This window comes from Euprymna scolopes, chromosome 17 (genome assembly GCF_053919585.1).
Source record: "Euprymna scolopes isolate OS-2025 chromosome 17, ASM5391958v1, whole genome shotgun sequence".
In the NCBI taxonomy this organism is placed as follows: domain Eukaryota; kingdom Metazoa; phylum Mollusca; class Cephalopoda; order Sepiida; family Sepiolidae; genus Euprymna; species Euprymna scolopes.
The window spans coordinates 98,109,038-98,122,572 of NC_136498.1; the positions used below are offsets into that span (position 1 = coordinate 98,109,038).

Here is a 13,535-nt window from a genome sequence, read left to right on the forward strand (position 1 = left end):
AAATATATATAGTGATTGAGTATAAATCTATCCCACGTGTAAATAATGTGTTGGTTTTATTGTCACGTGATCCGATACAAACTATAATAAAATAGATGTATTTCAATAAATACACCAATTTACAAATATTATTGACTTGGAAAAGAATTCTTATCATCTTATAATATGATTGTAATAGTTTTAAATCATAAAAATCAAGTCATTAATTAATCTATCGAAATTTAGCGAACATCAACACCGTCGACTGTGTTGATACACGCTGTAAGTATATAATAAAAGCCGGTGCGTGGAAACTTCATGCCTTAAACTAATGAGTAAGGAAAATAACGAACTAGGGTAATGCCTAGTTCCACAGTTTTATCTGTGAAGTATTTTTGAACAGGTATAGGTTGTCCCTGGGAACCCGCCTACTTTTGCGGGATGCCCAGGTTGTAGCGATTTACCTGTAGGGCCTCTAGGCTCTCAAAATTAAATAAAAGGAAGATTAAACGATGTTTTTTAAATGATTTTCTAGCATTGGAAAATGCATATTTTTCTTTCTTGAATTAGTTGTCTTATTTTAGTTATAGTATGTTTAACTACTCGGCTGTTGTGTTTTATTCTATAGTGTAGACTATTTAACTTGCGGTAAATTTTGATGTTATATTTATTCACTACAACGTTGTTTGACCGCATGAAATTGTTTAAGGGACCTATTAATTGTGATCGATTTTACAAATTGTTACATGCAAAAGACATATGTCAGTGTGCAATAAATTATTAATAAGAAGAAGTTGGTTGAATATAAAATAGGGGTCTTTTATTTAGCCAGAACATTACATTACGAACAATTAGATTCAATGATAGGAGGGTTGATGTTTGACAGTTTTATGGGCGCGTGCAAAAATCAGCAGCAGCAGAAGGATAGCTAGTTAACGAAAATATTAACAGCAGCAGCCGTTAAAGCACTATGAAAATAAGGAAGTGTGCGCAAGTTTGCGCCACGAGAAAATGTGAGAAAACAATAAACCACGTGGAGTAGAGAAGCAAAGTGCACCGTTGAGCAAGATGGACGTGTGAATACGAGGGTGGATAGGTTGGTTGCTTGGTTGTTTTTGTTTTACGGCATATCAACCATTTTCAGGTTTGTAATGCCGAATCCAAAGATTTTGAAGAAAATTTTTTTAATAGAATATATTTGTTGTTTTCAAGTCGGTTTCTATTTAACCCATAGTTGGGACCCTAACAGGTACTGCCACTCTAAGTCAGAGTGGACCTGGGAGCAATGGTAATTAAAGGGTGGCTCCACACTCTCCAAAGCTCGCAAACTTGGGTTTCACCACTGGATATAGTTTAAGGTCATATCCAGGATCACGAAGGTGAGAGAGCGGTAGCTAGCGCCAGCGCAAAGTGGTGAGGGAAAGACATTTAAAAAACACATATGTGCACGAAAAGACTTTTGCAAGATAATGAAATGCGTTGTTTTGGAAGAAACACAGATAAATGCATTCCATTATCAATTACAAAATGCAAAGTCGGATTTATTTTTCTCACCAGTTTTATTTGTTTGTTTGTGACGGTACCAAACAACGTGTGCGTCCGAGAGGTTTGACACAGTTTAAAAGTAACGGATAGTTACACATGTTGAGTGGCTTATGTAACTAGAGTAATGTCTTGTTGAACTGTTACATTCGACACGTATTTTTTTAAGTGGTATAAGTCGTTTATGGGTACCTGCCTATATTCACAAGAGGCATAGATTATAGTGATCTACCTGTAGAGCCATCAGTTTCTTAAAATTCAAATACAGTTTTACTGCCTTGAAAATTAATTCTTAATTTAGTTATGTCTTGACCACGTTCCTTCAACTGCTCGTCTTGTTTTGTCACCTATTAAATTTTCTATAGTTTTTAAATTTATCTATATACTAGCAGTTCAGTTCGGCTTTGCTAAGGCCCTATATACTGTTCATAACTTTATGTGGATATATATATATATATGAAGTTTGACTCATATCCAGGGAATCTATATCTAAAATTTCAAGTGTTTAGACACAAAATTAGCGGAGGAGTTTGGTAGAGTCTTCAAAGGTCAACTCTGTAAACTTTGGCCTTTTGGCAGCCAAATTTTCGCCCCAAAACGGATTAAAAAGCTTGCTGCATTTCTGAATACCATTTATGTAAAAATTTAAATTTTTAGATCCAAAATTGTCTGAATAGTTTGCTAGACACCGCAAAGGTCAGATCTTTTGAACTTTGACCCCTTGGCAGCCAAATTTTTGGCATAAAACGATTAAAACGCTTGCCTTATTTCTGAATACCCTTTATGTAAAATTTCAAATGTTTAGACCAAACATTGGCTGAGTAATTTGGTAGAGACCGCAGAGGTCAATTTTTTTTTACTTTGACCCCAATTTTAATCCCTTAACATTTATTGTTTTGGGCTCATATTAAGTTATTAAGTTAGATCCATGTTCAAGGAAACTACATCTAAAATTTCAAGTGTTTAGAGCAAAAATCGGCGGCGGGGTTTGGTAGAGTTTTCAAATCTTGAACTTTGACCCCTTAACAACAAAATTTATGGCCGAAAATCGATTAAAAAGATGTTCTCAAATCTCAATATCCCTTATGTCAAATATAAGAGTGTAGACTGAAAATTAATAGAGTAGTTTAGTAGAGAAATGTACACACACAGACATACAAATTTCACTTTTATAGATATATAGATTAATACGATAGTGTGTGTTATTTTCTGTGCCCGCTTATATCTTTTTTCTTCCGAGTGAATGTGGTTAAATTGTTATTACCTTCCATTTCTAGTAATAAATACTTTTACGAAGAATCCTTCATAAGTTTTGGTTTCGGTTTCGATTATAGTTAATAGCACTCAAATCATCTATATTTTTTTTTTAATAAATAACTTTATCCAGGATTCTTCATAAGTGTTGGTTTCGGTTTCAATTAAAGCTGTAGGAACTTTAATTATATATATATATATATATATATATATATATATATATATATAAATAAATATATATATATATATATATATATATATATATATATATATATATATATATATATATATATATATATACTATAAAAAGTACCTGTCGTTGACTGGGTTACAAAACAGACTACAGAAAATGGACCCTGATTTATGAAAGTATGATAGGAAGGCTTGTAAAGAGATAGCTTCGAATTTGGGGGTATCAAAACCAAATCAAAATATGATGAAAGTAAAAATAAAATAGATAAACCTCATAATTTATTATACCATACCTATTCACACTAAAACACTTATCACAATATTCTGTGGATCTATATTAAAAAAAAACCTTGTTAAACTTTGTGACATATTTTCATTCTATGGAGGTCAGTTGCGAACGAACACCCCATAATTTTTTTATACCATATTTCTTCAAACTGAAACATAATTATCAAAGTATACTTACGCAGATAGATATGAAAAGTCTTTATAAAAGTTTGTGCCTATTTCCATTCCATGGAGGCCAGGCGCGAACGCAGACCCCACAATTTTATTAAACCATCCTTATTTAAGTTGAAACATACTTATCAAAGTATTCTTATGTGCATCTATATCAAAAACACTTGTAAACGTTTTTTTTTTAATTTTTAATTTTTTTATTCCCATACTTTGTGGACCAGGCGGAACGTAGACTCCACAATTTTAATGAACCACCGTTCTGCCAGATCAAACATACCCATTCCTGTGTCTCGATACATCTTCTATCATTATATGTAATCAGTTTTTTTTAAAATAGGCAACTATATAGGAGCCTATTCGTGACCAGACACACACACAGACACACACACACACATTCAGATTTATATATATATATATATATATATATATATATATATATATATATATATATATATATATATATATATATATATTCAGAATGTGAGAGATTTATGCTCCCTATCTTGGGTTGAGCATATTGTGAAGTAATATGCAGACTGCTATTAGCGCATTAAAAAAATCGAGCGAGGCATTTGGACGATGTCAAAACATCGTTAATTCATTACCCACTCAGCAGCAACCGTATAGCGCAATGGTGAGAAGCCCCAACTATAATTTGGGCGGTCGGGGTTCGATCCTGACTTGAAGCAGTTGCCTGTCTAGCCGCACTGATGAGCTATGAAACAGCGAAACAGTATTGTATGTGGATGACTATATATATATATATATATAAATGTTATTTGTTTTTGTGATACGTTTTGAATGAATTCAATTATTTACGAAAATGCATTAAATGCGAGTTTGGAATAATTTTCCCTTTAACCAACTTGGTACCCCGATATTGGGAGAGGCATACATATTGTTTTTAAAATATAATTATCCACTGACACGTGTTTCATCGTCCACGACTCATCAGAGTGACTGAATCTAGCGAGATTCGAAATCGGGTCCCCACGGCAATGAGCCTAAACTCTTAATCCGTTCGCCCATCTCGCACGTCTGTTTGGATATATCGCGATTTACTTTGATGTTATTTGTTTTTGTTTTTGCGATACATTTTGGATGAATTCAATTATTTACGAAAATATGTAAGGGGGTGAGTGACGCGTTTTATGACAGGTTTCCATAGTAACAACCTCGTTTCATCGACTACTGTTGCTACTAATTCACTGCTGTTGCGAAAAGAGAAGTAACGAGTGAAATAGAGAGAATGAAAGCATGAAAAGGAAATAATTTGGTGGATTTTATAAAAAGCAAACGAGTGCCGTACATTGTTACTACATATGTTTTTATGAGGACAAACAGTAAGATTGAAATTAAACAAAGAACAAGTGAATTGATTGGAAACCTGAACAAATCATGGATTACAATAGAAAAATGCGAGCATGGAAAGTAATATGGTTAAGCTTAAAAATGGAAAAGTAAAGGACTAGTTGTTAAAACTAGAAAAGAAAAGGACAAGATATTCTAGTAAAAAATATATTAAAATTATAACGTAAAAATATTGCAGTATTAAGACTTTTTTTAAAATTCAATTTATGACATTATGTAGTCAATTCTTAATGCTGCAGTATTTTAAGTTATAATTTATTATATTTACTAGCTGTACCCAACCACGCGTTGCTGTGACTCAATTTGGTGTAACGGAAAAGTCTAATAAAAAGAGAAAACGCATGGTTCTCATAGTCTTAGTACAGCAATGTACCCCCCAAGTAAAATAAAATGAGGCAAAAATGTAAAAATAAGTGGTAGTCTTGCAGTACGTAATGGTCTTTTTTTTACACGGTGGTCACCACTTATCAAGGGCCGGAAGCCACTCAGGGATAAGGGTTATTGCAAGTACAGTACGTTAGTGTGGAGATTTAATGAAGTGTTTACTTAAGGGGGCGGTTCATTAGGAATTTGTTAACGTTGAACTTGAAGACATCCAGGTTGTAGTAAGGTGGGAAGCAGGCACACGGAACAGAGTTCCACAGGCGTGCAGTTCTAAGAAGCTGTGTTCATGGAATCTACGTTTTGGTTTTGGCACAGATAAAGAGTAGGGAAAATTTTTCACAATGGATTCAGCTAGACGGGTGTTTTTCGTGAAAGATTGGCGAGGGGGGCCAGAGATTGGAGTTCAGACGAGCACCTTCCATGAAAATAACGATAAAACAAGGATAGGTTCGCAACGTCTCTTCTGGGAGAGAGAGGTTGCAGGGTAGAGAAAAGGGCATCCCCCACTAAGCCACGAAGTCTATTTTGTACTCTGTCAAGGCAGGATAGGCTGTTTGTAGCGGCTCCTGCCCAGATATGGCAGCAGTATTCCATCCTTGGACGTACTTGGCTTTTATATAGATAGAGAATTGCATCAGTAGTGAGATATCTTCTGGAGCGGTAGGAGGATCCCACCATCTTTCCAGCGACCTTGGCAACATACTTGATGCACGTGTTCCATTTCAGACCAGGAGTAAAGGTTAAACCCAGAAGCTTGTCAAAACATGGGGCTTCTCCTAGACGAGAGCCATCAATTTCAATTGATGCCAGATGGGGATCAGAGCGTTGATGATGTAAAGATAGGAGTTTGGTTTTAAATGCATTAAAGATAACCAGCCACGTCTTCCCCCACTGAACCACGCGCTCGAGATCAGAGGAGAGAGAATCAGAGAGAACTTTGTCGTTTACAGCCTTTGATGTGTTGCCGTAGATGGTCGTGTCATCAGCATAGATGTCAACGAATGATTTAAGTATGTGTTTAGGGAGATCATTGATGTAGATCAGGAAGACAGTTGGGTCCAGGATTGACCCTTGGGGGACTCCAGCATTAATACTGCAGGCTTCTGATGTCTGCCCATTAACCACTACTCTTATGAGCCTATCGGAGAGAAATGATTTAATGATTGAGAAAACATTTCCATTATACCGTAGCTGGAAGTCTTGTGAAGTAGGCCTGTGGTCTGATTTGTTAGTGTTTTTATTTAATGTAAAATGTTTAATCATCTCGAAGAACACAGTGTTTATGGATGTATTTGGAGAAAACAAATCGTCGCGGACTCTGGCGAATGTGTTAACTTAGGGTAAATAATTTAAAAACTATATAAAACAGTGTCAGAGTGTTTTAGTTTGAACTGAGTTTCCCGAACGTAACGTAAGCAACAGCATTTGTATGTTTGAACAAAATATATAGCAAATGTAATTTCATTAATGAAGAAGAAGCATTCATAAATGTTAATTTAAACACGTGCAGATTTATTCAGTAAAGAAAAAGCAATCATATTTTTCGGATCTTAATCGGACCTTTATCGGGTTGTTTGTTTTGTTTTTGTTTTTATATTGGACTGCAAATATGTAAATAATAAATGTAAATAATAAAAATTGCTCATAGGTTAGAGTAGTCCAAATTTGAACTAAAAACCGAGTAGTCGCGCAGTTTATGTTTATTTTTTTGATTTTCAAGTGTAACTTCCATTGATTCTAACCGATTTTGGCAGTGAACTCTCACCGGAAAAAATATAGGAATGTACCTTTATCGAGGCAGTGTAAGGATAATAGGCCTATAGCACACCTCAGATCCTGTGCTGCAGTTTGTGCATATTACATTTGCATGTAATGCCTTGATTTTTAATCCTATTAAGGTCAAACTCACACGGGAAAAATGAATTCATTTTATTTATATAGATAGAAGAGATATTTATTTATATTTTTACTAGAATGTCTTGTTCTTTTCTTTTCCAGTTTTAACAACTAATCATTTACTTTTCCATGTTTAGCTTGTAAATATTACTTTTTATGCTCGCATTTTTCTATTGTAATCTATTTTTATATTACATATGAATTAGTCAACTGAGGAATTTCCACATGTTTGCTAGTTTTATATAAATACTACAATATTTTCTGAAAGCATGAAACTGTTGAAAGGAATATAGTTGTTGAAGGAGTCTTGTTCTTGTTTCTGGATTATCTTGTCTGCATGAAGTCCTTCTTGTAAGTCAGAGCCATTTTTTTACTTAAACGTTTTGACTCCCCCTCCCTGATACCGATGGTGGTAAGGCACTGTAAGTGTATGTGAAGTTGGGGAAGGTTTGTTAAAACACACACAAGAAAGATGGCGAATCAAATGACACTTTCAATTAATTTGCAGTTTCGCACTTGACATGCCATTGCTTGCCACACGCAAAAACGTAGAAACGGCCAAAGTATGACAGGTCTTAATTCTGACTCGTCCTAGATTTTCACTTAGAGCTTTGTTAATCGGGTACATCTGACACAACCATATTGCTACTGCTCATTCAACGATGACGACGGATTGGGCGTTAAGGGGGGGTCTGATAAATAGCGATCAGGCTTAAAATTTCTTAGGCACAAAAAACTTGTGTAATGTCTCGTAACACATTTACATACGTGAAGAATATTTACACAGGTATAGACTGTATGGTCTCCATGTGACCGTCCCAAGGAACAGTAGACTTTCCCATTTGGAAGAGGTTAAAACTCCCGAAACTCTGGAAAATGCCTGGCAACTACGCTTGTGTTATTTATTAAGTACTATTGTATGCCCAGGCATCGTCATCCAACCCTACTGAAAATAATGAATTTTATTATTTTTGTGAAACCGGCATATAAATTTCATTGTTTGGTGGAAAACTGGCAACATATGTCACCTTGAGAATAGATGACGAAAACTGAGATTATGAGCTTGACCTTTGGGGCCTGAGAAATCGACAGATCGCCGGCACACACGCAGAGAATCGGGGAATCACCCTGGGATGACGTACTTACCGGCGATTGGTCTAGGGAGCAACCTACTCTACTCCGTTACCTCGGTATATAAGCGAATCCCCGCGCCCAAATCAGTTAGTTGGAGAGAGTTAGAGCTGAGTTTTGAGCGAGTCTAATCCTAATCGAAGAGTTTTCGCCACCCTCTCTCCCCGTCTCTCGCTACTGCCAAAACTGAGAGTAATTAAATCGATTTGGGACTCAATAGTGTTTGGTAAAAATGAACAACTGAACGATTGAATATGTGTATATCATAGTTTGTATAATCTAAATTGAATTAACCTGTAGAATAGAGATATCTAAGTCTGTCTTTCTTTTTGCGTGCATGAAAATCTATTCACTTCCAGCGTGACAACGGCATATCAACCCGAAGGTGAAATCAACACTGACTAAGTCTATCAACAAGATCTTGCTGCGCCAAGAGATCTTACAGGTGAAAGAGGATCACGAGGCATATGTAACAAGTAGATCCCCATTAGGGATCGCTGGGGGTTCACATTTGTTGCCGGTAACCTGAAAAGGTTACATTTAGTGACCTGTGACCAGGACCTTTTTCATCCATAAAATACACAAGGAAGGTTATCCACTGAGAGCTAGTTTATCTATGATAGGTTTTGCCCAACATTTTTGGCTCTTAGAAATCTTGTCACCCGTGACAGAGTTACTGCCTATCGGATTTTTTCGGTCTGTTGAATGTCTGATATGTGTTTAAATTTCGCCCTAGAAAAGATGACATGATTCCACTTCCGTTTAATTAAAACCCTGCGTCTTTTTTTCTGCAAACTATCTACTAGCTAGCCAGTTGTGTACAACTCCCAAGAGCGATAGGAGCCTTCTATCATGTCTGAAAGTGACACAATGTTCAACTAACGAGATCGGAAATGCGCTGCTGTACAACTCATGCTCTCTACCGATCCAAGTTATTACAACAGGACCATTGCCAGCAACCTCAAAATGCAAATCCGGACGGTTCAACGCTTGGGAGCACAGCTCAACAAAGTTTCTGCTCACAGTTATGGTTTTATGTGAAGGCCACATCATGCCAACTCAAATCTTCGAAGTCGGCTTGAAAGTCAACACGAAAGTGTACCTGGATGTGTTGATGAGGGTGGTGATCCTCTGATGCAATCAGGTGGCTGCTAGCAGACCCTGGGAGTAGCATATGTACTCGGCACCGGACCACAAGTACAAAGATACTAAGGCTTGACTTAAGAAGGAGTTCTACAACTTTGTGTGCTTGTACTCACTGGCTCGTTCTCCCCCGACCTAAATTTGCTGGAATACCTCGTTTGACCATACGTTGAAACTATCATCAACATAACCTCCCACAATACCAAAGCCAGCCTGATCGCTGCTATCAGCTCAGCCAAGTATTCGCCAGCGATTGTGGAAAACGCCTGCCCCCAGTTCCAGACCCGTATCAAGGCGGTGATTGAAACTGAAGGCGGCTACATTGAGTAGATGTCAGCTGTACTAACTGAACAAGTTCCCTGAACTGATTTTTTAAAGAAAAGATTTAAAATGAAATTAAATGGATGTCTCTCACCTAGGGGAAGCTCCATGTTTTGATAAGTTTCTGGGATTGGCCTTTACTCCTGACCTGAAATGGAACACCTATATCAAGTCTGTTGCCAAGGTCGCTGGAAAAATGATAGGATCCTTCTACCGCTCCAGAAGATATCTCACTGCTAATGCAATTCTCTATTTTCATAAAAGCCAAGTACGTTCAAGGATGGAGTACTGCTGCCACATATGGGCAGGAGTTGCTAAAAACAGCCTATCCTGCCTTGACAGTGTACAAAATAGACTTCGTGGCTTAGTGGGAGAGAAGAGACGTTGCGAACCTGTCTTTGTCTTATCGTCACTTCCATGGCAAGCCCTCGTCTGAGATCCAATCCCTGGTTCCCCACCCTCGCCATTCTTTCACGAAAAACACCCGTCTAGCTGACACCACTATCAAAACATTTCCCCGCTCTTTATCTGTGCCAAAACCAAAACGTAGATTCCATGAACAAAGCTTCTTTCTTAGAACTGCACACCTGCGGAACTCTGTTCCGTTTGACTGTTTCCAACCTGATTACAACATGGATTTCTTCAAGTCTAACATAAACAAATTCCTGATGGACCGTCCCCTTAAGTAAGGCATCTTATCAAATCTCAACACTAACGTACTGTACACGCAATAACCCTTATCCACCTTGTAAAAAATAAATAAAATAAAAAATAAAGATATACTGTTGTTTATTTATTTATTTATTTTTGAGGGCGACACATCGTTCCCCACGGTAATTCAATTAATCTCTTGCAATCACGAATATTATTTCAGGAATCATCACTGTTTTGAGGGTCTAAAAGTAAAAAAAAACAATATCATAAATATTTACAAAAAAGAACAAGACATTCCAAATATTCGATCTAGTCCAGATTAATTTGGTTAACCTATTAATATTATATTTAAAAAAATGTCTTTCTTGGCTGTGCTATTCATCTTTGCCACACCCTCCAAAAACTTGTTTATAACTTTAAAAAAAAAAAAAAAAAAAAAAGACTGCATTCTATGAGGTTGAGCTGAATCAATTATACTACTTATCTCTCTCTGTTTTGGTTATTAATGCTATTTTTATATATATTTATCGTATTTACTATTATTATATATATAATTGTGGCAACAAGAATGAAATATAATTGGGTCAGATTTATTCACGAAAAAAAACATAAGCATTAAATAGAACTTATACAAAGCATTTTTTTTCTGGCTAGTATGCAAATTTTCTGATAATGTAAATTATCTGTAATGATAAATCCGATGCCTTGCTTTGGGTAAATGTTATTAAATTATATTAGTGGCCTGGCAAATATACAGGAAACAACAAAGCACAAAACTCCAAAGTAAATTCATTCAAAAGCAGCAAAACTAAAACTGGCCTGCCAGGACACTATATATAAAAATATAGGAAAATTTGGGCATATTTAATTCGTTTGAAAATATAGTTACTTTTTACTAATTGTCAGATTTTAACCAGCAAAAGTATCATAATCTTCAAAAAACCTGCAAATTTTCATGTAGTCTTGTCCCATAAAACCAAATAAAAGTTATGAGAATTTCAATATTTATTTTGGTTATAAGTATATATATATATGTATATATATATATATATATATATATATATATATATATATATATATATATATATAGATAGATAGATAGATAGATAGATAGATAGAGTGTTGTTGTATGTCATGGCAAGGTAGCTGTAGTTTTATTGCTTTAGGTTGAATTTTACTTAGGGTTTGTTTTTTAGTTATCTCCACGTTGGGCTTGCTTGCCAGGTCTACTATATATATATATATATATATATATATATATATATATATATATATATATAGAGAGAGAGAGAGAGAGAGAGAGAGAGAAAGAGAGAGAGAGAGAGAGGGGGAGAGATAGATAGATAGATAGATAGATATACCACCTTTTTTGACAATTTTATAAGTTCCAAATCTCAGCGACTATTGATCACAATTTAACAAATGAAGGATCGTTGGAACAGTTAATCTAAATTGCATAATGGGTTATGTGACATTAGCCCTTAAGGTCGCACATTAAGGGGATCATATATATATATATATATATATATATATATATATATATATATATATATATATATAGTAAGTTATAAAATATATACGGCGATTAAGCTACACTGAATATTCCGCGTTTCATCCACTCTAAGACTCTTCAGGCTTATGCGCGAATTTTGTAGTTGTATGTCGTTTTTATATACGCACCTTCTATTGAGATTTTAGTTAGCCAATCAGCTTTCTAGTATCCTAGCTCTACCTACGTATTGAGCACTTTTGAAGTAAATACTTAAAGTTTACGCATAAATTTATACTTTTGTATATTAATGTTATGTAAGTAAATGAAGTAGTTATACATATATATATGTATATATATATGTATATATATATATATACATACATATATATATATATATATACTAGCAGAAGTAACCGTCGTTGACTGGGTTCAAAAACAGCCTACAGAAAATGGACTGTGATTGATGAAAGTATGATAGGTTATGAAAAGGAGGGGGTTGTAAAGATATAGGTTTTGATACTCATAAATTTTACCCTAAGCAAAATATGATGAAAGTAAATATAATTTTCGCGAAAATATATTTTTTATATCAACCTTGTTTCCATTCGTAGCCAAGAGTAACCAACAAAATGATGTTTCCTTACAAAAATGTTATATATATAATAATATAAATATACAAGAAATAAATGTTACCATAGTCAATAAAAGTAACTTTTATCGTAGAAAAGTTCATTGGCTTGTATTTTAAAGTAGTTTGTGAAAAAAAAAAAAATTTTATTCACGAACCAGTTAAAAAAAAATCAAAATGGCAGCGACTTTGAAATGAAAAACCCCGTTTTCAATTTGAAGGAGTGGCATTTGAGCATTTTGTGTTAACGGTTTAAGAGAGTTCCGTCAACGTAAGGAATATTTATAAGCATATTTTAATGTTTTTCCGTTATTTTGTGCTTGAGGAATATTCGATTATGGCATGTGAAGTTTATATAAAAATTCATTTAAGTAGTTATCGCTGTTAACGTGAATAAATAAAAGCTAACGTGAATTAAGATTAAAGTTAAAGTGTTATTGTGGACTCTCACCCCTTTTAAAAAACCTTGTTAAACTTTGTGACATATTTCCATTCTATGGAGGTCAGGCGCGAACGAACACCCAATAATTTTATTATACCATATTTCTTCAAACTGAAACATAATTATCAAAGTATACTTACGCAAATAGATAAGAAAAGTCTTTGTTATAGTTTGTGCTAAATTTCCATGGAGTACAGGCGCGAACGAAGACCCCACAATTTTATTATACTATCCCTATTTAAGTTTATACATACTTATCAAGGTATTCTCATGTACATCTATATAAAAACCCTTGTAAGCGTTTTTTGTTTATTTTTTATTTCCATACATATGGGGCCAGGCGCGTACGCAGACCCCACAAGTTTTGTGAACCACTGTTCTGCCAGATCAAACATACCCATTCCTGATCCTCGATATATCTTCTATCATTATATGTAATAGGGTTTTTTTAAATAGTCAACCATATAAGAGCATATTCGTGACCAGACACACACACACACTCACATCCAGTTTTACATTATAGATGTATATGTGTGTGTGTGTATGGGTCTGTGTCTTGTGACAGGTGACAGTGTCATAAATTATCAGTCGCTATATCACTTTCCTTCTCTCTCTTTTTCTGTCTGTATGTCTCTTTCTTTATCTTT

At 35.0% G+C, this 13,535-nt stretch overlaps 1 non-coding gene across 1 annotated transcript; it reads left to right on the forward strand.

The window, feature by feature from the left end:
- The first annotated feature begins 297 nt into the window (after window positions 1–297).
- LOC145297261 (U12 minor spliceosomal RNA) lies at window positions 298–446 on the forward strand. The gene has a single exon (XR_013870119.1). It is a non-coding gene; the product is annotated as a U12 minor spliceosomal RNA (small nuclear RNA).
- The last annotated feature ends 13,089 nt before the right edge of the window (window positions 447–13,535 follow it).